The sequence below is a fragment of the Lethenteron reissneri genome, chromosome 9, assembly GCF_015708825.2.
Source record: "Lethenteron reissneri isolate LAM-NWPU_2019-01 chromosome 9, ASM1570882v1, whole genome shotgun sequence".
Taxonomy (NCBI): domain Eukaryota; kingdom Metazoa; phylum Chordata; class Hyperoartia; order Petromyzontiformes; family Petromyzontidae; genus Lethenteron; species Lethenteron reissneri.
The window spans coordinates 3,511,406-3,538,855 of NC_083787.1; the positions used below are offsets into that span (position 1 = coordinate 3,511,406).

General features: G+C 46.2%; 1 protein-coding gene across 1 annotated transcript in view; it reads left to right on the top strand.

The window, feature by feature from the left end:
- Nucleotides 1–575: 575 nt before the first annotated feature.
- The window catches only part of LOC133340435 (cadherin-7-like), a 124,797-nt gene continuing 97,922 nt past the window's right edge, over nucleotides 576–27,450 (top strand). Inside the window, exons 1-2 of the mRNA XM_061548660.1 lie at nucleotides 576–723; nucleotides 15,246–15,375. The gene's annotated coding sequence lies outside the window, so the exon portion shown is untranslated. The remainder of the gene's footprint in view (nucleotides 724–15,245; nucleotides 15,376–27,450) is intronic.

Genomic DNA, 27,450 nt, shown 5'->3' on the forward strand with positions numbered 1-27,450 from the left:
CCTCATTCCTCCCCCCCTCTTTCGCCCCATCGCCCATCCGTCCCATCCAAGCCACTGCCCACGCCTCCATCCCCGTGTCTCTCCCCACCCACCCACACAGACACACACGCCAGCTAGCCACATCTCCCACCCACCCGCCCGACAAGTCATCCAGCCCGCCCCGAGCTTATCTCAAGTGCGGCGGCTCGTTTCTAGCGGAGTTCAGTGCGGGACGGGGCGTGCATCCCGCGCCGAGTTGCGTGGCCCCACGTCGGGAATTGATCCCATGCAACGCCGCGACTTAGAGCATCGTCCTCGTCGTTATCATCGCCACTGTGTGTGGTGTGTGTATGTGTGTGCATCGAGATAAACACAATCAGCCGCAATGGGTCAGTAAGGCTTCGTTGAATTGTTAAAGCGCAAGAAGATTTCGTCCGAGCGCTTTGCGGCGAGGGGGCGGTGGAGTGACTTGGGATAAAGCGCTCGCTCTGATCGTCGAGAAGGAAGAAGGGAAGGAAGGAAGGAAGAAGGGAAGGACTGACAGAAGCACGAGAGGAAGAGACACACGTGAGCTCGTATAACTGAACGCACGGGCAAACAGGGAGCGAGGCGCTTGCGCGGTAGTGGGTGGTGGGGGGGTTGGGTGCCTGAAGCTCATCGCATCTCATCCTGCACCGCTCTTCGCCACAGCGCCTCAGTCTCTGCTACTCGCCTCTCCGGCTCGGTGTCTCTGCTCTCCGAGGGGTAAGTTGTGCGGATAGACGCGTGCCAACATCTGCCTCCAATTGATGCGCTCGCGGCTGGTGATGCAGCCGACGTTCTGGATGTTCCGAGACAATTGTCCCTATCCGCTGTGCGTGTGTGCGTGCGTTTGCGCACCTTAAGGTGCACCTAGCCTGGCACAAGCGCCGTGAATGACGTATTCGCCACTTAGTGGCGGGCGGCGGTTGTTGTTGTTGTTTTGCTCCGTGATGGAGAGTTGTGTGTGTGTGTGTGGGTTTTTTTTTCTTTAAGCTTCGTGCCAACCCATGCTGTGAAATCCGACTGTCAATCCGAATGCTTGTCTATGCATAAGTGCCTGGGTGCCAGTTTGTGTGGCATTGCTTGTTGTTGTGTGCGCGCGTTACCAAATCTCCTTCTTTAGATTTGCGTGCTTGTGCCTTCTGATGATGTTTGTGTGCGCGTGTGCGCATATGCATGGGTAGGTGTACGTGTGTATGTAGGGGAGCGGTAGTGTAGCGGTTAGCGCTACGAACGTGGCGACGAGTTCGATTCCCACTCACGGCCAACACCAAGTGACGATTATCGGAACCGGTGCTGGGCCTCCTCTAGGTCGACTCAGCCTCAAACGAGTACCCGGTGCGATGTGTGAACATCGCCACTAGGGGAGACAAAGGCGGTCGGGCGTGGTGCTGGCCACCCCACCCCGTTGTGTGCCGTGCCGGCCTCTCATAAGCGCTCGCAAACAGCACTTGCCCCAACAGTCTGTTAAGGCTATCCGGGGGATCTTTTTCTTTGTTTATGAATGCTCTGTGTTCACTGTATTTAAATACCCCCTGCGTCCGTTCGCAGTGTTGTATGTGAGAAGCCTGCAAACATCCATGGGCGGCGTAGCTGCCTTTGGGGGTCCAAATAATGGGCTGTTCTCATGATTTGTTCTCTGCATGAGCTGCTTTTCTTCAGAGCCGGCAAAGTGAGAAGCGATTGAAATAAGAGAGGGGTTAAAAATAAATTGCAATCATTGATTAATGAGGCAAAAAAAAACAATCTGAGCAATTTCTCCATCATCGTATACAATATCGCCGGCATTTGAAATGGTAATTTATGTTTTTCAAATCGAGGCAATCATTTCTCCCCAAGTTTTTTTTTGTTACACTAAATTCTGACGGCGTGATACGCTGCATACTAAAAGCTTTCAATTGAATTGAGTAAACAGCCCAAATACGCCATTTAACAGCAAATCAATATCGTTTTGCACCTGAAGTCATTTTTATTCAACAACAACAACAAGAAAACCCACCCCTGAAAATGTTTAGTTGACAGCTAATTAATCAATTTTGCGGTATTATAGAACAAATGTGTGAAATCTAGGATGATATTTGGAAACTGTCCACGTGTGATATGAGTGAATCCATCAGGCGCACACCTCAATGAGCTCCTCGGTCTCAGAGTTCATGGCTTGTAAACCACCTCGGGTCAAGTTAGAATGCCCAAGTGCATAATTATGCTTCACAATCGCCACGGGTTATCAATTACATCTTCACGACAAGTGTACGTGGGTATGTGTGTGTACACTCTTCACCTGGGCTTGTTGGTGTACAGTAAGCAAGTAAGTCGTAATGGCCACAGGGTGTGCACCCACCGTGTGAGATGTGATCGTGTTGACAATAATTGTTTGAGCCCTCTTTATTGTTTGACACGATTATAAGGTCCGCATTACACGGGCACTTAAATTGTACAGCCCTTTTATAAGTGGGATAATTGGCGTGGGTATGGGTGGGACTTAATTTAAAATCCCAAAATCACCAAATGCAACGATTCATAATTTGATGTGACGACTTTTAATCCGTATTATACCTATGTAATTTTAATTACGCTGTTTAAGCTTGACACAACAAAACTACTAAACTGTGCTGGCTCTCAGCGGAGGACCATTATTTTGTCGAGAAGTTCAAAGAAAAACAATACAATCTTAAAACATAAAATTGCTCGATAATAACCGCCAGTTACTTCACCTAGTTCCACAGAAAACAAACAAAACCGTGATCGTCACACACTCATGTTGGAAGCAATGCCCCACAGAGAGCGGCGGATACAATTAGGACAAGCTTGGGTCCCACGTGGTTCATGAAAAATCAACGTTATTAGCTCGCAGTAGATTATTACCGTGTTTGAGTCTGCCCTAGTGGCAACGAAGGTAAAGGCAGTCGGTTCACACGTGGGCTGCGTAAGCCCCCGAGATTAATCCCTGCAGGATATCAGCAAAACCACAGGCAAAGATTCATGTCGGGGGAGGAGATAAGGCGTGGAAGGCGTCTGTTCCCCACACGTTTTACTAGGGCATTGCCTAGCGGCGCACGATGCGAGTATCCGATCGTGTCCTCTATCTCTCCAGCCTATGGCAGCTTTGCGTTGACTGTAAAGGCACATTGTGTTGCCAAATCTGGCAAATGTAACGTGGACATGCAAATAAACAAACAAACAAACGCACCATCTAGAATAAAGACTACAACGAAACAAAAACGACAATTGAATTGCAGTGTAGTCGTGCAACTGACCTATCAGTGAGTTAAGTGAATTACAGTCAAGAATTATTTGGGACAATTCAGCACGTTTTCTTATAACGCAATGAAGGTGTGTGCTCTGCTCCATGTGCCCAGGTAACCGTGGAGGAGGTGATCCTCTTGAGTAGCAGTTGATCGTAAAAGGTGATTGGGAAGAGACATGGTGGTTGAGGAAATCTGTCGATATTTTTGTATCACCTCAATATAGGAATCAAACTGGGTCGGTCTGGATACTGAGTCCAGCCGTGCTCGCCTTCTCGTCCAAGTCGGCTCGACAATTTAATTGAGCCAGTGAAATAAGTCATACATTTCCCTTCAAAGAGCACGGCGGCTGGCTGTGTTGTGGTGGAAACATTTTCCGAGCTTGCAATCGGAAAGGGGAAGGGGTTAAAAAATACAATCTCACATCTCTGGCATTAAATTACATTTACGCTGAGTGTGCATGTGACTCTGGGCGAATGGGTTACTGATGCTTGTCCGATTGGACTTTGCGTGGCACGGGACGAGAACGCCTCACGATGAGCCGCTCGCGAAGTGGGCGAATAAATAGTGAATAGCGTTGGCCATTAGTGTATCGGCCTGCTAAGAGGGCCGGTCTTTGGGCAGATAAATAGTGGATGGAGCTGTCGACAGAAATCCGTCAGCTTGCCTAAACGCCCACCGGTGGGTCGAGGCGTCCCGGCGAGATCCGTTCTCCTTGAGCAGCAGGTCCTCGCTCGAATTGCACGCCCACCTTGCAACCCGCTCAACTTCGTAGCCGCTAATTACGAGGCTGGCTTCGCTTAATTGGTACCCAATTAATGCATTTGATGTGCACATTTCCGAGGGCGACATGAAAGTGCAAGGCGAGGGAAATGCATCTGCGGCGCGCGCGAAAAATGTGGGTCGCGGGTTTAACGCGTCGGGAAATCATTCATCGTGCATCATTTGTGCGCATGCGGTTATGCACATGGCATGTTTGCGTCGCATAATTCGAGCTATTCTGTGTGCCCTGATAGAGCATAGCCCGTGCCATATTGCGGTATGTGGTGTTCCAGCAGGAGGGCGTTCGTGTGGACATCTAGTGTAACAAACAAGGCTCAACAACAGGGGCCAATGGGTTTTATTTCTTTGTAAGTGTAGCGACTCGTGCATCACCCGTTGTGTTGAGGCTACGTTGTAGCCGGTAGCGCAGCGACACGCGGTCCAGCAGCCGTCTGAGTTGCGTTTGTTGGCGCTTGCGTTATGATGGGTGGGCGGGGGGGGCATACGTGCGAGTGCTACACTGTGCGTCGTGAGACCTGGCCTCGGACACGCCAGGCTCACGGTTGTGTTTGGGCGGTCGCGACTTACAAACAAACAAAAGGGCATTGGCATTTAATAGCCAGCGGCCCAACAGGCGCTGCCCACTCACGGGCAATGGATAGGCAAACGAGTGAGCATCATCCACTGCTGCGCTTCCGAGTTAAAGATGAACCTGCGTTCTCTGACCCTGGCGGCCAGAGGCTGATTTTCGCAGGACGTTGAAGTCCACCCTGTTCTCGTCTGTCCAGAATGGGTTGGCGTGAGCTGTAGCCGACCCACACTTTGCCCCACCGAAAAGTGATATCCCCCCCCCCGTACCCCCCCCGATTGGATTGTTGCAGTATTACGGTTTGGCCATGAGGGGGCAGGGGAAGAGAGGCAACACGAACAAGTTTCCACTCCATTAAGAAGGGACTGAACACAGCTGGGCACTTGTGAGGCGGTTACTTTGGAGGTCAGATGTCTGAGCTTTATATATATATATGTTATAAATGGGAATTTTGTGAAAAGTTTGAAAAGTTTTCAACTCAGAGCAATGCTTGCAAAATGATGTTGCTGACATTTTGCTAAATATGGTTCACGACTTTGATTCCTTACAACTACGACAACAAATAACGAAACAAGTATTAAAATAGAGAAGTCAATGCTAAAACACGATTAGTATGCCGCTACTTAAACATATGCAATGCGTGCACATGTTTCACTCGAAACAATTCCTCGCAGTTTGAATTGGCTCATACTCTCACCGCGTGTGCATAAACATCGGGAAATTGGCAGCGTCATCGGGATTCCATACGTCGGGGGGGACAGTTCTGCTGTTCTTCAAATCTGTGGTTGATTTTACACTTCAGTCCAGTGTACCGCTTGTTTTTTTTTCTCGTGAGGAACTTTCATGTCCTCTGAAGCACGTCGATCTATTGGCATAATGTATGCCGTGAGATCAAAAGTAATGAATATAATAATATAATGTAAAGCTCTTCAGAGGAAGGGGATGTTTTCTTTATACTTCAGATTTATATCTAGAGTACTTTTCTAAAAGCCTCCCAGTTCGTCGTGTTTTTGCTTTGTTCGTGCTTTCTCTGCTTGACATTTAGGGTTTTTCAGAAGCAGTTGTTTATGACCAGTTTTTTTCAAATCTTTTTCCTCCAAGGTCCATATGTGTTCGAATAGCTTGGCGATGTGGCCGGCTATGATAAAAAAATATTTATTAAGACACAAAAAACGTTTGGAAACGAATGCATGTGTAAATAATTCATATGCCATATATAACCATATGGGATATTGCATCACAGATATATATATATATATATATATTTTTCCCTGTGGACAAAACCAGCATAACAAAAAAACAGTTCCAGCCAGTAAAGTAATTTCCTTGCTGTCTGCGGCTAACATCTGTTGTGCACATGGATATGGGTTTAAATATTTGTTTGAAATCACACATAAATAAACTAATGCATTCATTCATTCAATAATTCATTTCGAGTCAAGAATTGCTTTTGATAAATATGGGATGCCCAACAGTGCCGGGTGGCTCATGACTTCAGTTTGCAACACAACAAACAGTACCTCTGGTTTTCAAGTTTCCAGCATCACATACAGTCAGATTAATGTATGATTAGAGTGTGAAGGCAACGCATGATAATCATAATAATAATGCTGCTCCCTCACAAAATGTGAGCCTCAAGATTATTTGTTCTCCTGGAAAACTGTGTGGGCTCAAAGATGCCTGTCTGTCTGATGGCGAATGCTGATGAGGAGGTTACTGGCATAGCGTTCCAGTTTCTCGATCCACCTCCACGCGGCATCGCCTGACCGTGGAAAAGCAGCGGGTACCGTCTGTTGCCTCCTCCAGCTGAAGCCCAAGAGCAGACACCGTTCCCAAATATGATGCCACCCACCTCACACCGATCTCTCAATGTACACAGTGTATGCGATAGGATGTCATAATCGTCACTGGCCGTGAGCTATCCACTGCTTGGATGAAGGTCTCGCCAAGCCGTTGCCATCTCTCACAGCCCTGCGATGCAACAATTCATTTGGTGCCCGTACAAGGTGCGGTGTCGTCGCTTCATCTCCTCTGTGGGCGTGATCACGGGATTGTTCCCTGCTCGCAGCAGCCACCGAACATCGCCCCTTCTAGCGACGCGTCCTGCCCAGGCCCACTTAATACGACGCCTCAAATCTGTGTTGGCTCCCTAATGAACGTGTTCCTCCTCCTGAGTCGAATTGCAAGCAGTTTTGGTCTATTTTCTCTGCCAATGTCCACGTTTCTGAGCCACGTGTCATCGTATGTAATATACTCATGTATCCATAATACATGCATTTTTTTTTGACAAACGATTCACCATGCATTGGCACAGCAGTATATAAAACAACACGATTATTAATAGAATCGAATGCCCGTGGCCTTATCCGAATCTTACGGGTACCATGTCACTTCTGTTACAGACATCGCAAATTCTCATGTACTCATGTTTGAATGTGCCTGCTTGTCTATGTGGCTGGCTGAACGGTCTATTTTGCTGGCTGACTGCACAGAGGAACGGCTGGATGGCTGGTCTGTGAGTCAGACATGACTCTTTTTTTGGCCCAATTGTTTTGGCAGATGTCTACACAGCATTAATGCAATCCTGCATGGCTTTCGTATGTTGGGAGCAGTGGCGAATCTCGGCCCTTTTCTTGAACGCCACCGGGACGTTCGAAGGGCCTTGTGGTATTTGCAACGTCAACAAACGTGCGACAGGCAAACACCGATATCTCCTTTTGCCGTGAAATCGCAACACAAAGAGCCAAAGCTTATGGCTGATATTTCAATCACTTTGTTGCAGCTACTGCGGCCTTTTTCACTCTTCAGGAAGGCGAATAAAAAAAACGATATATACGTATTCCGCTCTGGTATATACTGCGTGTGAATTATCACCACTTAGCTTCACATTTTTATTGTTTTGATTTGTATCGCCAAAACCGAATTGAGTTTTCGCGATCAATATGTGCTCCCGGCTTTAAATTTTAACTCGGCGGGGGAGGGGAGAAGGACTCTGTTTTAGTAACTAAAGTTATTAACTGTCTCTCTCCAGGGACCGCGATGTGTCCTCAGGATATAGGTGAGAGCGACGTGCATTGTCGTCTGTTTTAGGGGGATGTCGTTCAGTGGCTGCTGTCCAATAAATGTGTTTACCATAAACATTCTCTTCTCGAGTGTCAGCTCGCACGCTGTGTGCCTGGCTGACGAAAGCAAGGCGATGAGTTGTCTCATTCAGCGTGCCAACATCTCCAATAGACTTCGTCCAGAGGCACCCGGCGAGTGAAAACGTGTACGCTCGTGAGCATTTCGGCCCATATTAAAGCGGGATCGATTCGGATTGAAAAACGTCTATAAGTTCAATTGTACGAGTCACGGTGCATTTTACGGCATTAACGTGCTCAGCTGCAGATTGACAGCTGCTTACAAATCCATCTCAAAATGCGCAGTCGTCGCTCTGACAGGACAACCCCACGTTTTCATAGCGCACATTGTTCGCAAATCACTGCTTTGCCATCTTGCGCGGACACATTGGCGTGACAGGTCCTCTTGAAAAAAAAACCTGTCGGGGGCGTTTGTTTTCCAACAAAATTTTTTCGTCCGCTTTTCAAAGATGCCGATTCGCATTAATCCCCAATGTCCATCGCCGTGATCATTCGCGCCTCTGGAACCCCCCCGCGCGGCCGCGGCTCAGCCCTCCAAGACGAGAGGCGAGCAGGGCCCGTCACTCGGCTCGGCTTCTGTCGCGGGCGGCGTGCGGAGCCCACCACTCCGGGGGGGGGGGGCTGACTCTTTTCGTCGATCCTCGCCGCGTCCTCCCTCCCCTTTGCGCGCGCGCCGCTGCACGTCGGCCCCAGGCTGTCGCCGTGAATCGCGGGGGGAGCCGGCACCGGCTGTGGCGACACGTGCCGCGCTCGCGCGTTATTCCGCGGACTCCGTTCTGTTTTGCCTGGCGGTCGCGCTGTCCTCGCGACTGCTTGGCGTCTGTTTTTTTTTTTGCCCGCGGGCTGTGACCAAAAATCGGGCGGCGTCGTTTGTTTTGGGGTGGTAATGGGTGGGGGGGGTCTTCTGTTTTTAAACGAAACGTCGGAGGATTTCAAAGTGACGTTTCACTCATTCGCACGCACGCGCGCGCGTTTGTTGTCACTGAGCGAGCAAAACAAACGAATGGACGATAACGACAACAAAAAAGCGGACCTACACGAGCTTTTTAGCCGTCAAAAAGTCAGGTGCCGTGAGCGAGCGTCTATTAAGGCTGGAATGGTGCTCAATGAAAGGGGGTGATGGCCCTCTGCCGTGCATACCTCACCACCTTTGTCTCCCGAGGGCTGGCATCTGGCTGCACCTCACCTGCATCAGCTGTTCATTTCAGGCTGAGTTGGTTGCGGCAAGGGTCAGGCCAGAGACAGAGAGACCTTAATAGCTGGGACCTGAATCCCAGTCGCTGGGTTCATAGCGCGGCGCAACATCCACGGGTCAACAGGATGCACGCTCACGGAGTTTGCAACCGCAACAAAAAAAAGAGAGACAGGATTACACTGAGGTTAGCAAATTCTATCTTTCGACACTCTTTCATTGTGTCATAATGCAACTCCAACACATTCCGACTTGTGTGCCGTCTCCTCGCAAGCAGTTCCTCATACGGCAAACACGCACAAGACGGCGCTTTTTTAGGTAAAACCACGGCATGCATTGAACGGTTGCCGTTGCTGCATTGCGCAAGCGTCGCATTTGATGGACTACAGAATAACCGAAGTAATCTTGTGTCTGAGATTAATTTTGGAGACGACAAAAAGCAACACACGAATGCGCTGCGACGATTATAATGGGTGTTGTTTTTGTACGGAAGTTAACAGCGTTAACTGGAGTTGTTTTAGAGTCCTATTAAGGCATTGTAAAGCAACTACATTGCACTTATTTGAAAGGAAAACATGAAGATGTCTCAAACAATATTGTGAGGAAATAACACCATTATCGTAAAACATGTGGTTAAACATATTGGAACAAATCACTGAACAAAGACGCACATTTCTCATTGCAGGGCGATAATGTTTTAATAACTGCGGTGTCTTATTGCTGAATAAAAAATAAACATTAAATACATGTTTCAGTTTAACATTTCTCACGCAGAAATCAGTGCAATTAAGATTGCGAGCGTTATTGTGCTAAATTCTGATGAACATCAAGAGGCAGGGAAACCTCAAGAGTAAACGATTTGGGGTGAGTGCTTTTCTGTCCTATTCAATTCCAGTTGTTGAAGCAGATTTTCATCTATACAGCATACAATAAACAAACAAATAAATAAGCGTCACGATATATCTATTTTGTGAATAATAGCGAGTATCTATCTCGTGATACGTGCATCGAATTGCATTCGTAAAAATTGTATGACATTCATTGTGTAAAATTTGGATGTATTGGCTTAATGTGACCCCTGCAGCCTCTGGAGTCCGCTAGAGTCACTAACATATGAAAATAAAAATATATCTTTTGAATCGGATCATGAATGTGGATAACGACAATTGATCAAATCGCCATCAGGCTAAATTGCTGCACGCCAAAAAGCACAACACTCTGTGCGCGTGAATGGCATCATCTGCACGCAGAGTTTGTAGAGCAACAGCTCCTCCTAACTTCACATTCGTGAGAGCCTGAGTTCAAAGATCAAATCAGTCCATCATCCCTGGAAACATGACCATCACCGTGTAAAAAAGCATTTGTCAATAACACTGCGAAAACAATATATAATAAATGACATATCTGGCAATGGCGATATTTTTTTTTTACAGCACATGGCCTCTCTATGTGCTCTAAAGAAGGACCATTGCCTGACAAAATTCTTAATGCCGCACCACCCTAAATCATTTGTTAAATCACATAATGAAGCTCAGCAGTGCTCATCTTATGGACGACCTGTCCTCTGTCATAGAAATGTTAAATGTTCACCCCCTGGCTTAGGACGTATATTGGTGATGACATTCCCCATTCCTCACGTGAGCTTGGGAACAAACTCGATATATTACGCACAGCATAAACCATGAATAGCAGAGGTGAGTATATACTTCGTGTTGTTAAATTATCATGAGATTATATATATTTTTGTTACATTTTGTCCATGACTATAATAAACAAAACAAAAACTATAGCCATTGAAATAGTTACGGTTGTAATCTTTTTCGCCCTCTTATTTCAACACAAAAGATTGCAAGGGTTCTGTAGAATTTGTACCCAATAGATTGTCCCCTTTCTCACTGGGTAATTGCCACATCTATTCATGCCCCGTTTCAGAGTAACAGATGTCCATTCAGCGGAGGGCCACATCGAGCACAATTTGTTCAGTGTCCGCTGCTCCGATGGGTGTGTCTGCCGTGTTTTGTCACTTGAGGAAATTAGGGCCGAGGAGAGAGAGAGCGAGAGAGGCGGGGGGGGACATTCTGACGCACAAAACGGCGGTGGTGCGGAGGATTTTGACGACGTGGTGAGGTTGACAGCTCGGAGATCGCAGTGAGAATGTGCAACTTCAGACACGATTTCCAAAAGCCTGAAGGATGTTGGCACTCGTGATCTGCTAAAGTCTTTTTTTTGTTATGGCTGCCGTTTGGCTCACAAATAAATATAGCATGTAAATTAAAGCCTCACCCATCCCACCACTCGCAAGAAATAAGCCATTGAATGAACATTCACCGCATAATACGCCGTGGATGCTTTTTCTCTTCACGCAGCGGGCAAAAACAAGATTATGTTCAGAGATTGGCAGAACAACAGTAGTAGTCACAGTAGTAGCAATAATAAGTGACACCCTAAGGGTGGCTTTGCAAGCCAGGATCGTAGTAAGTGCTCGCCTCTGTGAAGAAGCTGTGCTGCTTTGAGTTCCCTCTATGTCTGTCTTGGTAACGTATTGAGGCAGCTTTTTCCCCCCCCAGGGTGTTGTGACTCACATCTTTAATCAGTAGACTTTGAGGAAGGGTTGGTGGTTCGCGCACAAGTCACGCGCCTGAGACACGCGCCCATAAAGCAGCGAGGAGGAAGTACAGCAAGTAGATTCATGTCAATCTGTGTGTAATATATGCATGGGTTATGCCCGGCTTGCCCAGCATTTTTTTCTCTCACGCATGCAAAATGAAAAAAATATTTGCAAACACCTTATCGAACATTGTATATATTTATTTGTGTGTGTGTGTGAATGTACAAGGGTTATAGAGGACTGAATGAGAATTTCATGACTCTGTCAAAAAATAAACGGGGAGGGGTAGGGGTGCGTGGAGGTCAGGGGTAGTGCCGAGGCTACACGAGGAAATGAAACGAGAAAGAACGAGTGTTTACTGGTGTCCTGGCCTTGTCGTCTGGCCGTGCTGACGCTCGGATGATCCACATACAGTGGGCGTTGCACGCACGCATGCACTTGCCCGCGTACGGACTCTCACGCGCGCACACGAGCGCTCTCGTGCACGCTCGCAGGGAAATAACTCCGGATAAAAAAAGTAATACTGCATTGTCCAGTCCTGTGTATAGAACTCATTTCCCGGCCCCCTTTCAAGCGAAACAGTATTTTGGATAGCCACTTACCCATACACAATTCATGGGGGATTACTTTTTTTTTGTAATATCAAGAGGAAAAATACTTAAGAGATCTGCCCTGCACAGAAATAACACGAGTAATAACGGTAAAAACAACAACAATAATCTCTAATGGCAGTGTTTGGATTTATTGCATTTTATTTTTTCAGTTTATAACAATATTTTACGTAGGATGCCCTGCTATGAAGTTTATAAAATTTGATAACTTGTGTCCCTGTAGAATTTTCTGGAGGCTGATGTAAAAAAAAGATGACGTTTGACCCCCTAGAATTGTTTGTCGTTTCAAAAGTTTATTTTCAGTCTCAGATGTCTGCAAAGACAAAGATCCCCCATAAAGCCTTTACCAGACTGTTAGGGCTAGTGCTGTTACCGAGGACGTATGAAGGCCTTCACATAAGAGGGTGGGTGGCCAGCACCACGCCCGGCCGCCTTTGTCTCTCCAGTGGTAATGTTTAAACACCGCACCAGGTACCAATTTGAGGCTGAGTCGACCTAGGGGGGAGGCCCAGGACCGCTTCAGATGATCGTCATTGTTGTTGGCCTTGAGCGGGAATCGAACTTGGGTCGCCGGGTCCATAGCTCAGTGTGCTAACAGATGCATCTCCAGACGCACTTTCACACTTCGATGTGTAAGCACTTGCCTTGTAAGCTTCTTTGCAATTAAATCCAATTACATCTAATGCCGGTGAAATTAATTTCGGAATGAATTGAGTGATGAGAATTTGGTGTTACTGGTCAAACGACAATTATCCTTTTGGGGTTCATTTCAAGCTATTGAAACCTTCGGCCACGTTGATGCAAAAAAGAAACAATCAAATGACATCAGCTGCTGCTCTCTCGACAAACTAGTTAAAGGGCAGTTGTTGGAACTGAAATGTGCCATTGTGGATGTATAAAATGAGACACCTAAAGGCAATGTAATATCAGCTTTATGAAGGCAATATTTAAATATATATAAAGCACTTATTGCAAGTAGATGAAAGCTAAAAAAGCAAACCCCAACCAATTTCATTTCAACTTTGAATTGGAATTACAATTTATTCAAATTACTCTTAAGCTTGATGTGTAAACAAGCCAACATCACAGACGTGGATCTGTGAGCCTGGATCTCTGACCGTGGATCTCTGAGTGTAGATCTGTGAGTGTGGATCTGTGAATGTGGATCTGTGAGTGTGGATCTGTGAGCGTGGATCTGTGAGCGTGGATCTGTGAGCGTGGATCACTGAGTCTGGATCTCAGAGTGTGGATCTCTGAGTGTGGATCTGTGAGCGTGGATCTGTGAGTGTGGATCTGTGAGTGTGGATCTGTGAGTGTGGATCTCTGAGTGTAGATCTGTGAGTCTGGATCTGTGAGTGTGGAGATCTGAGTCTTGATCTGTGAGTCTGGATCTGTGAGTGTGGATCTGTGAGTGTGGATCTCTGAGTGTAGATCTCTGAGTCTTGATCTGTGAGTGTGGATCTGTGAGTGTGGATCTGTGAGTCTGGATCTGTGAGTGTGGATCTCTGAGTGTGGATCTGTGAGTCTGGATCTGTGAGTGTGGATCTCTGAGTGTGGATCTGTGAATCTGGATCTGTGAGTCTGGATCTCTGAGTGTGGATCTCTGAGTGTGGATCTCTGAGTGTGGATCTCTGAGTGTGGATCTCTGAGCGTGGATCTATGAGCGTAGATCTGTGAGCGTGGATCTGTGAGTGTGGATATCTGAGTGTGGATCTCTGACCGTGGATCTCTGAGTGTGGATCTCTGAGTGTGGATCTCTGACCGTGGATCTCTGAGTGTGGATCTGTGAGTGTGGATCTGTGAGTGTGGATCTCTGAGTGTAGATCTGTGATGGTGGATCTGTGAGTGTGGATCTGTGAGTGTGGATCTGTTAGTGTGGATCTGTGAGTCTGGATCTCTGAGTGTGCATCTGTGAGTGTGGATCTCTGACCGTGGATCTCTGACCGTGGATCTGTGAGTGTGGATCTGTGAGTGTGGATCTCTGAGTGTGGATCTCTGAGTCTGGATCTGTGAGTGTGGATCTCTGAGTGTAGATCTGTGAGTGTGGATCTGTGAGTGTGGATCTCTGAGTGTGGATCTGTTAGTGTGGATCTGTGAGTCTGGATCTCTGAGTGTGGATCTGTGAGTGTGGATCTCTGAGTGTGGATCTCTGGGTGTGGATCTGTGAGCGTGGATCTGTGAGGGTGGATCTATGAGTGGATCTCTGAGTGTGGATCTGTGAGTGTGGATCTCTGAGTCTGGATCTGTGAGCGTGGATCTCTGAGCGTGGATCTATGAGTCTGGATCTATGAGTCTGTATTTCTGAGTGTGGCTTTATGAGTCTGGATCTGTGAGCGTGGCTCTATGCGTCTGGATTTGTGAGCGTGCTCAAATGCTTACAGTTTTCTGAGCACAGCGTCTCAAATCAAACTTGTCTCATCTAGGGCAGTAAGTCTACGTGAGCGAGATTACTGATTAAGTCACTAATGAGTCTAATTAGAACACGGCTGTCTTTGTAGTAATTAATAGTAAACAAAAAAATGCATATATTATACATGAATGACACACCAGCCTAGACTTGGGACTTATGGTGGCATTTTTGTTTTACAATAAGCATTTAAATTGCAGCATAATTAACTTAAAATAAAGATATATGGTTCTTACTTAGCATGCAAATTACAAGAATTAGCAATGTCATGTATTTGTGGCAGAGCACCTTGAAAGTCATGGGCTAATGCAATTCTCACAATGTGTGCCTTTGGCTTGCTAACTTTGCGTGATAATGACAACACCAACAACTTCGGAAAGAAACATGCGCATCTTAGCGGAATTACATTTGTAAACAGCTGCTTGCTATGCATCCTGAATCGTTGCGCCCTACACTTGTACTGAATGGGCGATAGCAAACAAACACAACTAGAACATTAACGGTAATTATTAGACTTCGGAACAATTCCCAGAGTTTACTTCACTGCAATTTTGTTCTCGTCAATTTATCTGCTAATTCGGAACAGCGCTCGCTGTGCTAGATCGGCTCGCACATTTGTGTCGTTCCTGGAATGGATACCATTTTTGCTGGAGCATCATCTACAATGGTTGCCTGCTGTTTCGATGTGCAGGAGGGTGCGACTGCGGGACGAGCGGTGGCAAGGGTGTGAGCTTCACGATCCTGGTACGTCCCCGAAACTGCATGCTGACATCAAGAGGTCTACTCAACCCACGTCTGCCGCTAGAGCTAAGACACTGCTGGTAAGAATAACTCCCATCGGACACCTTTGAAATACAGTATTCACGTATGCCACAGATTGTGTTTGTGTATGGCTCGTGTGTAACTGAGATAAGTGCGACACAATGTCTCAAAAACAAAACAAAAATCTGTATTGGCTCACCGGTTATCCGTGGTGGCTTAAATCCCGGTTACCAGAGTTATATTCTTGGCCACGACACAAAATAAGTGGTAAGTGATATCACCCCCACCCCCCCTCCTCTGAATTAACACGCACTGGCCAACGTGGTGAGGTATGGTCAAACAACAAATAACACCCATGACTGTCATTGCCTGGGCAGGCCTTCATCTATAGTTGCATTGAGAACGACATGGATCTATGTATTTATTCATCACACAATTATGGGTGCAACTAGACAGTGACTCTGTACTGATGTTTGCACATTCTCATTTGTCATGCAAATTCCGCAAAACAAAATAGGGCAATTACGAGGAAAATGACACACAGTCAAGAAAACAATTTAAAAAACTAATCTGAGATGTAACTGATTAGGAGAGCCAATCAAACTCAAGTGCCCTTGTGGCATAGCAATGACGAGATGATCAAAGGGAAAGATGTGAGAATGAGGTCAGGGGCAGACACATTGGCGGAAAGGTGATTAAGAGCTGCACAACGCCAGTGGCAACAGCACCGGGAGCACTTATTCCAGCAGTGGATTATGCATGGCAAACAACGATCATTATTTATTAACCTTAGCCCGATCATTAGGGTCCCTCTCAATATTGTGCTGCTGCAGGAAAAAAAAAATCAGACGACTGACAGAACACAGTGTCCTTGCCTTGCATTGAGTGGGCTTTCGTTGATTCCGATGTTCAGGATATAATGGAACGTCGTTCTCAGGTGAAGGTGAATCAGTGTTGATATATCGTTAAAAGGGGATTGGATGTAACAAATATTAACCACCTACCCTTGCCAATTTAACTGCCACTCGTGGATGAAAATCATCTTTCGAAAATTTCACCATCCTTTTATTCCAACATGATTTGTTTAACCTTTGTAGCCCCAATGAGCTTAATGCATATGAGTATAGATCTATTATTATATTTGCACACGAATCAGCCCGCAATTGTCTGTCATCAGTGATCCACTCAGCATATTAAGGTTCATACTTTAATCATGGATATCTTCTACCTTTTTCACCCCTGAAATTTGGTGCATTAATCCAAGCAAAAATGTGCGTGGCCTTGAAATGTGGGTTGTTCCAATTTTTTAAGGGGCGATCCATTTTGTGAATGAATGAAATTAGGTCAAGTGAAGAGCAAATTGCTTGACAGATTGATTTTATTGTTTTTTCTTAAGCAATGTACTTGTTTTTTTCTGAAAATGCGATGTGGTTTCTCAGAAGAGGAAAACATATAAGACTCGGAGCGGAACAAACAGTCTGATCAACTCAAATGTCACTTATTTACTTTACGAATATTACACTCGGCGAAGACGAGGGCATTTCTGTGCACGTGCCCATTGCATACAAATCCGCGCGCGAAAAACCCCAAGCATGTGCCAACGTTATACACCACGGTGACTTTTATATACCGCATCGATAAACAAAGATCAGTTCTGTAAAGAAATAAACTGGTTCTCTCTCTTTCTCTTTTACATTGAAAACTGTTTACCGTGATCGTCGTGCTTCTACGCACCCGTGTGCCCGTGCTTTACTGGCACGGCGTTTTGAAAGCCAGATCTCTTCCATCTGTCTACATTTCTTTGGCGGTGGACCTCGGAGAAGGCCACCCGAGATGTAGGCCAAACTCAGCGGTAGAGGCAAACAAGAAAGAAGTAACATCTCAACTGCATGTATATATATACACTCATTGTTCGATGAAAAAGAGAGAGCGAGAGGGGGGGGGGGACGTCTCAGCCAATTATTTAGCATCATCATCGTAATGGCCTTCAAAGCCTCTCTCCATCATCGCTATCATTGCTCGCTGAACGTCGGTGTTTCTGCGGGGCTAGCTGAGGAAGATGGGGAGGTTATTTTCCAGAAGTGGGGGGAGGATTGTGGGTAAATGCCGCCGGGCAGAGCTTTGCCCCGACGGCGGCGCCCTGCTAACATCGTTTCGGCAGATGCTGCTTCCTTAACGGCGGAATGCATCACTCTCGGTGAAATTGGTGGACAAAATTGGTTGTCCGTAGCCCTGGGCGAGACTCGAGCGAATCTTCGCGAGCCAAGCGGCGGGATTAGTTTGTAATGTGGACGAACCGATGCTGGGCATGTCGGGATAGTCTCAAGCAGAGCTGGAGGGTGGTAGTCGCGCCGTTTGGTTATTTGGCAGCGGTAAGGACGTTGTTATAAACGCAGCGTCCTCGCCGTCTCTATTTACTTTAATGGGTCTCATCCCAGGACTTGGCATATAAAAGTGTCCATATTGCACTGAAATCAAGCGCAAATGCATGATTAATAAAGTGAATATATTTGCATAAAGATTGCTGATTAGACCCAATTTCGCTCCAAGGAAATGCTCTGAAATCTGTGCTGGCTGCAACTGATTTTATTAACAAAATATAGCGAACGGGTTCATGGAGGTTTCCTCGGTGGGCATTCATGTGAATGAGCAATATATGGAGCTTTTTCATATTTGTAATTTAGATTTCGAGGTTAATGGCACAACATAAAACCACATCTGCTCACTATAACTTTGATTTCATTTGACAACCACTGGCCTTTTGTGAACATAAGGAAATCGGTGAAACGATTTAAATGCTTTCATGATAGAACAGTTTACAATTATAGAGGGGCGTAAAAATGCACCCACCCCAGCGATTCAATAGATTATGGTTCATGGTACCGATTTGTGTAAAGATTCTTTTTTACGTATTGCAGTGAATGGTAGCACTTCTAGTAGCTGCAGAGGTCAAATGAACACATTGCATGCAACAAACATATTGGGATCAAAACACGTTGGATCTTAAATACACGATTCAATGCACGTATTGTGAGCTTTCAGATGTTGTATTACTCTAATTGATTCCTCTTCCTCCCAACATCCCATTTATCCCAGGCTGAGCCCTATGTTGGACTCAGACAGTCAGACTGATACCGATGAAAATAATGCATGCCAACGTGACGTTTTCCATTATTAAACCCGTGGCCGCCACTGTGAATTAGCATGCCGCCATCATTGCTCTCAAACCTTGGGCTCTGCCCTGAGCAGTGGCCAAACCCACGTCATCTAGTTTCATCCAATCAGAGAGCTGATGGATAGATAGATAGTTAGATCGCTCGCTCGATACAAAGGGAGACAAGTAATGTTACGTTCGGGGTGGTGCCGTGGTGTGGTGGTTAGCACACGGGGCTTGATAACCAGAGTTCAATCTCCCAGCGAAGCAATTGGAAAACATGCTATTGAGCCCATTGATATTCTGTATCGTCATTGACAGTTAAATATTGAATTGTAATGGGCATTTTCCCCATGGTGTAACGGTTAGCACAGCGGACTTGTGATCTAGAGGTCGCCAGTTCGATCTGCTGGCATGGCAGCCGAAACAGTGTGACATTTCGATTTAAAGCTTTCGTGACTGCAGGGATTCATCTTCTTGGTTCTTTCGGTAAAGTCACATAGAAGGGAAATAATAAAATAATAAAAATAAAACAATCAAATAATTTCACAAGTAGTACTAATCCCATATCTGCATTTCCCATAAATATGCTAAATTGATCTTGATATGCAAATTATTTTGTCAAGGCGCTCTTCCCCCTCCAACCCAGCTTAAATAGACGCTCCAAGCCTGGTGTTGTTTCATTCAGACTCTGTCTTCTCGACAGACCTATTCTTCACCTGAGGACGGCTGCTTGCGTTGTGGCCGAAACGTCGTGAGAATTATTTTATTATGTTTTATTTTTATTATTTTATTATTTCCATTCTACGTGACTTTACCGAAAGAACCAAGAAGACAGTGTGACAAGTTTCTTAAATCCACTCCGCCTCTGTTCACCCAGCAGTATGCATGTGAAGACCACATTTAGTTGATTGGCAGATCGCCTGTGATGGGGTCAATTTTGGGTACTCTCACCTCTTTCAAGACATCTGGATAGAATGGAAGAGTAGGCCAAATACATATAGAGGGGCTCTCTACAGCTCCATTGATTGGAGATGTGTTTTTTTCTGCCAGCATTGGTATGAGCAAGAAATTGGAGGGCTGGACCTTTAACTTATGTCATTGATTTGTTATATCGAATATGAAAATCCCCACAATTGAAACAAAATACTCTGCTAAGCATGGTTTTCTGCTTCTCGACATTATTAGGATACCCACTCCTCCAGCAATGGCATCCTCTCTTTACACATTCACTGTGAAAAGTGAAAAAATAACAACAGATTTTAATTGCGTACTGCATGCTATATTGTTTACCATATATATGTGCCGTTGTTAATTACAACAGGTGATAACGCGATGAGATTAATTTATTTTCTAAGGGAAATCTCTGTAACCATAGTTGGCATTGTTTTTTTAAGAGCTTTATTTTTGTTAAGTTGTCAAAATATATTTTTGTAATTCATATTTGCAAATTTTCCGATTGTCAAACACATTTCCATATCACAGGGATTTTAAAGGTCACTTTTTTTGGAGAAAATCACTAGTTGGGATTGTCTCCTTCAGAAATGATGAGCAACCTGGAGAACAAAAAAATCAACCCTATGTAAACTAACCCCTTGGAAATTAGCAGCCAATGTCACATTTATATGTAATAAATACTTTTAATTTGCTCAATTTTCACACTCGCTAAATGGGATGTCTATACAATGAGAAATAAAGTTTCACTTATGTCAAACAATCTGCATATTAATTTGTGGAATGCGTTACAAAAAAAAACAATCTTATGCTCATGACTCACTGCCCTGCAGTAAATCTATTATCTGACCCAACTTCACCTACCAAGACTACTTAAGGCACTCTAGTAAAGAAAAGTGATATACATGAGGTGTTACACATATACAAACGTATAAACCGGTAATTAATTTTGATTAACCTCTTAAATTATCTGTAAGTCTAGAGAATCGGTAACTTCATAGATTACCTGCGAATCGCTCACCCACTTCCCCAACAAAATGAACAGAGCCACCTTGTGTAAGGTGGCAATGCCGTAATTGCAGCAGAGCCCTTTATCATTATTATTATTCTCATGCAGCAACTCAGCTTGACATTAAACACTCAGGTGTATTTAGGTTGCTCTTAGTTTACCCTTCTCTGCGGGCACGCACGCACACACGCATTCCGTGTGATCGTTGTGCACACCGTATACGGTGGTTTCCTCGCAATTAAGGGCAAACTGAACGCGAAGCACGGTCTGCTTCACCCTGTAATGTCATTTGAAAGAGACTGTAATTAGGCTTAATTGTGTTTGCGGTGCTGGGCGCTGCCTGCCGGCTTTACCCACCGCCGTGCCAACTTTGGTCAAAAATGATGGCCGTGTCTGTCTGAGGAAGAGCCCAGCCCTGTTGTTGCACGCTGAGCATTCGTCTGAATTCTACGATGGAGGAAATTCTAGAGTGGCCAAGCGTGGCTCCCAATGAAAATTCCTCACACTGCAAATTAAGATGACCTTAGCTTTACACTGTTAGTACGTTATTCTGGCTCCGAGATCGTTTGTTTGCGGAGTGGTTTTTTTACACTCCTGCCTTAATTGCAGGGCTGTTTGTGGAATTTTAATGGGAAAACTGTATCAAATAGAACATCATTCTGTGAAATAATAACAGGGTGAGCATGGCTGAGAAGAAGAAATATAAATGAGACATTTAACAGCTTCAATATAAAAAAAAAACTTCAGGTTTGCTGAATGTCACGTGCTGGCTGAAATACAATCATATCTATGTGTGTGTGTGATGGATGGTTAAACATATTTCGACTGGGTGATTAAAACTGAATGTTACTTCAAATTCATTTTCTAGTTTTATACATCTTTAGTGGTATCGCACTTTATTATATGATTAGCATATATAGATGGGTATTCGAACCAAACGTTGTTACATGTACGTAAAAAAGAAGTATTAATTGGACCGCTTCTTTACGACATAAAAATAGCAATGCTTCTTAAAACGAGGGCCTCTTTCGGTTGCTTGAGACTCTGACGCGAACAAATCGATCTCGGGCAGCCGAGGAAGTCACGTGTTAATTCCTGCAGCGGTGATGCAAGTGTGTGTGCTCAGACTGGCAGGGGTTGCTCTTACTCCGAGAACACGCGGAGCACACGGTGTGCGATGCGTACGGGGTCTGCATGCGTTCGCGGAAAGGTTGTGCATTAATAAGCGATGCCGCTCGGAGAAGACTGCTCAGGTGATGGGAGAAGTGAACCGCTGTTGTAAATATGGAGGTCAACACAGCTGCCTGTGGACACATTCACCCCAAATGCATCTAATGTCATTGGACCTCTGAAGCTAAGCAGAATTTTGGGCCTGGTCTGTACTACTTAGGCGATCACCAGGTCATCCTGGGTGCAGTCGGCATGATACTTACGAAGTGGCCGTGATCGGGTAGTCCAGTAATGGGTCTGGTTGCAATCACGATTCAACGCATTGGATCTATTTACGGATTTGCATCTAATTCATGCAGAGCTTCGAGTGATATCTCCTCGTATGCGACGGTTTTCTCCGGATACTCCAGCTTTATCCTCTTTGTCGACATACCCATGTACTCAACAAAGAGACGGTGATTAAGCCGCGCTATTGCTGTTGTTGTTATTATATATTAGTCTTACTCGTCTGTCTGTACGTGCGTGGGTCCATGCTGGTTTGCCAGCGCAGTGAATGCAGCCTCGTCTGTCTACTTGGCATTACGCTGCGGAATTGGATATCCTGATGATTGCATCAACCTTTCTCTCCCTCTTGACTATTCTGACTGTCTGCAAGTATCATGTGTGTTTGTGCAAGGTGCCTTCCTGGTTTCCCCTGCACATTTTTTCGCAGCGTTGGAGGCCAATTACATTTTGCATTTTCGCGTCCAGAATTCGGTCATTATTTAAAAAACGCTGCCGTGCGTGCACATTTAGTATTTGCTGCGCGTTCGCGCAAGTCCATGTGCTTTTATGTGTGTGCGTGTGTTTATGTTGAACTTCTTTCGCACCGTACGTAGCCAAACGTGTGAGTGAGAGTGTGTGTGGGAGGGGGCGGTAGTGCAGTCATTAGCGCGCAGTGCTACAAACTCGGATTCTGAGCATGCCCCCGGGCCGTCCTTTGGTCGTCTCAGCCTCAAATGAGTACGTGGTACAGTGCGCAAACATTGCCACCAGGGAGCCAAAGGAGGCCAGGCGTGGTGGTGCTGGCCATCCACCCCCTCGTGTGCTGCGCTGGCCTGCATAGGTGCTCGCTCACAGCATTCGCCCTAAAAGTCGAAGGCTAAATGGAGGATCTTCGTCTTATCTTGTGAGAATGAGCCAAGAACGTCAGAACCTTGCACCAAACAAAACGGGCAGTCACTCGCTGTGCTCGCGGCGTGAGCTGCTGGCAGATCAGCATCTGCAGAGCATCACATTGTCGGCCTGGCGGCGCTGGGGCCATTGTTGAATAGTTGGGCCCTGAATGGATCGATGAGGCGATGATGCGTTTTTCGCAAACTCCCATGTGCTGTGCGCATTGGGGGGGAAACAGCCGCACACACCAAAAAAAACCCCAGAAAAACGAGCACCAACTAACGGCACCGTTACCGTCATAATAGATTCAAGTTACCAACTCTCTTGAATTTGCTATGCTCTCGTTAACAATTTGTGCAATTTTTTTTTACAATGGGTGGGGAATTCCCAAGTGGAACAGATCGAGGGAAGGAGCGGGCCAAGAACGCGCGGTGACTAAACGCAGGACGGCCAAGCGTGGACATCCAGGCCACTCTTGCAAAATCAGACGACATAACCCGGCGCCTTGGGTTCTCACCTGGTTCAGCAAACCAGACTCAAACTGCACATGTTCTTGCACACACGCATGCATGCACACGCACACGCCGGCTCGGTCACGAGCGCATTAACATACGCAAGTAGTTCATCACATGCGCCGGAAATCTGAAATTGCTTACTCTGTGGTTTTTTTTTTGCGTTTGGCCCTTTTCCTGTTTATTTTTGGTTAAGTACAGTCTAAATATTTCCGCTAGCCGATGAGCTCCACAACTGGGTTTGTGTGATCTCTCTGTCTCCAACACCCCCCCAGCCCAGCTCCCGCCACAACAGGAAGACCATCACACTGGCATCATTGTGGCGGCATAAAAGCAGCAGTCCCGTACCAAATCAATCCACCGAACCTGGCCCCTTAAGCAATCGAGCGCGCGCAACACACTGGCAGTTCTCAGTCACTGCTCCTCGCTTGTCCCACGGTCTCGCCTTTTCATGTCCTGCCCCCTCCCCCCCCCAAAATCTCGTCGCTCATTAGCATGGAAATTAGATCATGCACACTCGCGTGCTTCTCCCAAGCGTGCAAGAAAAAAAACTACGCGATAAGATGCTGCGTCTGACTGTGAGCAGAGGTCACGTGAAAATACTTGACGGCGCTGTAACATCAAATCGGCCGTATGGAGACCCACGTTGCATTGCACAAAGTTTAAGCTCGGGGACGATAACAACAGAAAAGAGCGAGCACGCATTGTACGGATTATTGTCACGTTTGAGTTATTCAAGGGACTCGACGCACTCGTTCGAAAAAACATGAGTCGAAACGTCCGTGCTGTGAGTCAGACGATAAAAAAACACAACGTGTCCCAGTGTGGCATCGCAGCAGCCGTGATACGTAGCGAGACAGATAATATCACGCACACCAAAACACCTCTGCCGATCTGGCGTCGATGGCTATGCTAAGGGAAGTCTGTCTGGCGAGATGTTTGCGTAGCTGGCGACGTTGGGGCCTTCCAGACGCTTTGCTTTTGCGAAAGAGAAATTCTGGACCTGTGCGATGTAGCAATCTGGTTAATGCAAGCTAATTGGATTCTAAGATATGACGTGCGCACATTTAGAGGACAAGCAGATTGTATATTGGAGACGGTGCGGTATTCAGGTTACTGGCCTATCTGTGCAGAGCTCTAAGTCGTCTTCCCTTCGTACGTTTCCTCCGGAAAGCTTACTTGGACTGCATTCGGCAGGCAAACGGGATTGTTTGGTGATGCTCGATGGGTCCGTGGCACTGGGTGCACAAGCACAATTAACGGGAGGGGTGGGGGAATAAACATATTCGTCAACAACACCGTGGCTTTGAAAGATAAAGGGACAATCTTTATAGCGCGCACAGGCCAGAGAGACAGAGTGGATAATAAGAGTTGGAGACTGCACTTTACACCATGGGGCCTAATAGGAATTACATTTTTTTATGACAAACTGTTCATAAATAGCTCATGAATATTTACCTCACAGTAGCTTTTGAGTAATTCAAAGAAGAAATTGGCCAAGTAGGACCATAATACTTTTATATTTTTTGTTGAAATGATTTTTTTTTCTCAACAAGGCTGAGTCTGAATATATTTTTGTTTACATGTGTCCTTAATTGGGATATTTGGCCATTTCCTGTTTAAGGAGTGGTTTGTGTGTGAGAGGAAACTACAGCAGTCGGAGAAAAAACGCACACGGAAGAGAAGAACACTTAAAGGTCTGCACAGATGGATCCACTAATGAACCCACTTGCTCTACTCCCATATTCTGGCCACCTCTCATCCCGTCAGCTTTGAGAGATTCACAAATATTTGCAGTCCACCGAACCTTGCCCACAGAGTGCTGTCTCACAGGCATTATCGATCACACTTTGCTCATAAATAAGAATCTGCCGGTAAAGTATGGTCAAACAAACCCCCGTTAATAGCAGCACATCATGGGTAGGCCTCCATTGAACAGTGCATTGAAAAATGTCTGTCAATTGTAATTTATGATTATTATAGAAAATACGACTAGAGTCATTACAAAATATTTATCCCACGAAGAAAAATTATCCAAATCCACGCGAATTTGACAATTGTCACGAACAAAAAATCCGCGGATATTTATCCCCACCCCAGAAAAATACAAAATTTTGGCAACACGAGGAAAGCAAGCAAAAAAAAAACACCTGACATCAATAAAACGTATTCCCTGCCCCATTATTTCATTCCCCCACCCCCCCCCAGTTTCCCCCACACCCCCCAAATCTCAGTGGGCAGCAAATGTTGGAAGCGTGCGCGAGGCACGAGTGGGGGAAATGAGAAACTGTCGCGCCGGCCACGCGATGTTTTATTTAACGCCCAAAACCCTCTGGGGGGTGGGCGAGGAGGAGGAGGTGGGGGGGCCTCATGCCGTCGGCTCCGGGAGGCCCGGCTCGCCGCGGCCACCGCTGCGCCGATTGTGATGACCGTGCGACGCGTGATGACCGTGTGATGGACACGAACGCCGGCCACGGCCGAGACCTCGTGTGGTAATGGATTAGGGACTAATAAAGCCACACCTCTGAATACGCACGCGAACCCTAACGGGGGTGTCCGGGAGATTACGCCTCGCCGGGCGTTTGCGTGTCTCGCTTGCGTAATTTTTCGGGCGATGATTTGCAGTACACGGTCGTGCGCGTCGCGAGCGGGGGGGTGGGGGGGGGTCTCGCGTTGTCTGGGATGTCCAATTACATATTTACATTGTCGGTTTATGACGGGAACCATGGCGTTGTTGTGACAACCTGCGAAGATACGTGGGGAACGTCTCTCTCTCTCTGTAATTGGTGTAAGAAGATGCGCGCGTGTACGGCACCTCCGATTAGCACGGTTGGCTACGTACGGTGCGAAAGAAGTTCAACGTACGTGCATACGGCTTAGTAGATGGTATCTGCTTATTGTCATTTGAGCTTTATTTACCTGCCACATTTTTCATTGATATGATTAGAGCAGCGTTAATTGTGTGTACGATGCGAATCACTGTTTAATTCGATCCAAATATCATTTACCAGATTCTACTCGGCGGTAGCTTTGCTGCTGTGTCTGCGCTTCCGAGAAAAGCGTTGACTTTTCTTTCTGCAACGATGCATTTTTGCTGTTGTTTTACACTGACACTGATTTACATTGTACACGTGTCCCTCGATTATTGCGGTTTCGGTTTGTGCGGTCTCGCATACATGCGGCTCCCCAATTTCTGCCCTAAAATGTTCCAAATGCCGTTTGAAGTCACCCACGCGCGGCTCTGCGGTCGGGCGTGGGACAACACCGTGTGTGTGTGCGCGTGTGCCAACTCTAATGGGGAGCGGTGGTGTAGTGGTTAGCACTACGCTGCGCTACGAACCCAGTGTCTCGAGTTCGATGCCCGCTCACGGCCAACATCGGTGATTATTATTTCAACCGGTCCTGGGCCTCCCCTAGGTCGACTCAGCCTGAAATGAGTACCTGGTGCGGTGTGTAAGGCGGCTGGGCGTGTTGCTGGCCACCCACCCCCCACCTGTGCCGTTCTGGTCTTCATAGGTGCTTGCTAACTGCACTTGTCTCAACAGTCTGTTTAAGGCTACACGGGGGCTCTTTGCCCTTGTTCATTATTGCATGCGCTACTTGCCAGGCAGCTGTCTCGTGCTGTTGCGCTTTGTGCAGCTTTTAGTTGGAACGCGTCTACCGCATACAGCCAGGGGAACATTAATTAAAAACAAATAATAAACATCCTCCCCGCCCGCTGCATATGTGTGAAATAGTGTAAGCCATCCGCATACACTCCGGCGGGTGTCATCTGTGTGTGTAAGGAGTGAGAACATGCACAATGGTAACTATCCACAAATGCGTCGTCTTGCTGTAAGAATATCAAATTCCTCACACAAAAGCTACTTGAGAGAGGGAGGAGAAAAAAACCCAATCAAATTCCCATTATGCATGCTCTCTGCACTCACGCTGCAAGCCCAGGGTTGGTCCGTAGATTCGTCCTGCCGTTGTGGAAACATTTACATATACGAGCACAATGCACATGCTTGATTACATTTGGGTGAAGACGGTGATGTCCAGCTTTCTATATAATTGTTTTGCTTCTTGTTTATTCATTCGTTTTATATCTGGCGTTAAAAGGTAACGTTGAGCTCCGCGTGCAGTATCTGTCACGGGGTTTCTCAAGCTCCAGTCCTGAGGACACCATCACAGTAGGCAT